Source organism: Babylonia areolata, chromosome 11 (genome assembly GCF_041734735.1).
Source record: "Babylonia areolata isolate BAREFJ2019XMU chromosome 11, ASM4173473v1, whole genome shotgun sequence".
Lineage (NCBI taxonomy): Eukaryota > Metazoa > Mollusca > Gastropoda > Neogastropoda > Buccinidae > Babylonia > Babylonia areolata.
Window position 1 is genome coordinate 21730459 of NC_134886.1, and position 2500 is coordinate 21732958.

Here is a 2500-nt window from a genome sequence, read left to right on the forward strand (position 1 = left end):
CTCTCTCCCCCCTCTCTCTCTCCCTATCTCTCTCCCTCTATCTCTCTCTCCCTCTCTCTCCCTATCTCTCTCGCGGGAGCGGGAGACATGACATCAAAATCATTGAAATTACTCTCAGAAGTAAATAACATTAAGTTCTCAAAATCATTTAAAGTACTCTCAGATACAACGAACATGAAAAATTTCAGAATCATTTACTCATGCCACACAGCACAGAGTCTTAATCTCCCCAACCAATTTCATTCAAGATAAATAATACACCTATAGAAAGGGTAGCAGTACTAAAATCACTTATTCTCTGGAAGCTGATATATCTCTGGATATTGTTACCTAATCCATCAACTAAATATACTGACCTTCTTCAGAAACTGTGTTTTCAATTCACATGGGGCGGTAAACAAGACAGAATATCAAGAAGAACAGCAATAAAAAAAAAAAAAAAAAAATAAAAAAAAAATATATATATATATATATATAAGAGACGAAGGAATAGCAATACTTTCTATTAAGCATCTGATAATGGCCCTCAAACTAATGTGGATTAGAAAACTAAAATTTAGTAATCACAAGTTAAAGATGATTGTGATATACGAGTTAAACGAACAAACTCTGTATATTTCTGAAAGGACACCTTTCAACCTTATAAAATGTTTCGAGAAAAAGTCCATATTGATAATTCTGAAGACCTCTTAGCTAGAAATATTGTCTGTAATGAGTTTATCAAAATTGATACAGAAGTAATATACTATAAGGAATGCATGAACAAAGGTGTATGTCGCATTGCGGATTTAGTCAGTGAAACAGGGGCATTCATTTCTATGAAAATTTCAAGAGTAAATCTAACATCAAAACAAACTTCTTTTTGTTTTTGTTTTTAATTCTCAGGCTGTGTACAAGCAGTCAAAAAGTTCGTTCGTAAATATAGTATTGATCTGAATAGTAATGAGTCAAATAAAACACAAAAAGCTCTTAACATAATCCAGAGTGTAGGGAGAGGGTCAAAACTTTATTATGACACTCTTATTGCAGACAACAACCAGCCAAATTGCTGCGAAAAAAATGGAACAATGAAATAATCAATCTTAAGTGGAAAAATGTATATGAGACAACACAGAGTATAAAAGAGAGTAAACTGAATGGTTTCAATTGAGGACAGTTCATAGAATACTGGCAACAAATATAATTTTCGAAAAAAATTAGTATCGTTGAAAAAAAAAAGTACATTATTATTATTATTTTGTTGTTGTTGTTGTAAAACCGAAAAGGAAACAATCAGCCACTTGTTGGTTACATGCCGTATAACGTCTGCCTTCTGGAAAGATATAGAACATTTCTTCAATGACAATTGCACAAACACACATAACTTTGCATTGTCAAAAGAAATTTATATTATTTTGCACCCACTGTAAGTTCAAGAGAGATGAAGTTCTCATCTACCTAACAATATCCGCAAAGTTCTTCTTGTACAAATGCAAAGTTGAAAGTACTCATCCTCTGTTTTCAGTTTTTAGAAAATATTCTTTTTAAATGAGGTACCAAACTGAAGAATACATTGCGAAACCAAACATGCTGTACAGAGATTTTATCTTTAAATGGCACCATTACAAAACACTTATTGAATCAATTTCATGAAAAAGTGAAGAATGCATGCTTATATTTCCGATTCCAACAAATACAGCAATATGATTGGCTTAGACCAGAAACATGTTCAGTTAGACATTGATATCCTCTTGTGTGAGTTCGAGTATGAGTACTTATAGTCACGATGAAAGAGGCAAAGAAGGGAAAATTTATTTAAATGATAGGTCACACACACACACACACACACACACACACACACACACACACACACACACACACACACACACACACACACACACACACACACACACACACAACACAACACAGACAACACAACACACACACACACACACACACACACACAATACACAACACAACACACACACACACACACACACACACACACACACACACACACACACACACACACACACACACACACACACACACATCCCCCACATGTACACACTCACTCCAACCCGACGCACACATACTTATATGCACATACATTATCTGAAATAAAGAGACAGATTGAGAGCGACAGTGAGACAGACACAGAGACAGACAAACAAACAGACAAGCCGAGAGACAAAAAAAATGGACAGACAAGTGAGACAGGACAGAGAAGGGAATTAACTGCGCTCGGGCTCATGTCCTTGTTCGTTTTTAGCTCCCTTTTCCCCTTGGCAGTACAAAACAGCGCGTTGCTTTCTTCTTCTTCTTCTTCTTTGCCTTCTTCTTGATGATGATGATGATATGGAAACTTATATAGCGCCTATCCTCGGTCAGAGAGACCAAGCTCTAAGGGCTTTACAAACACGGAGTCATTTGCACAACAGGCTGCCCAGCTGGGTAGAGCTGATTGACAGCTTGTCAATGGGCGCTGTCCATTCGTTTCCTGTTTGAGTCAGGTTTCAAT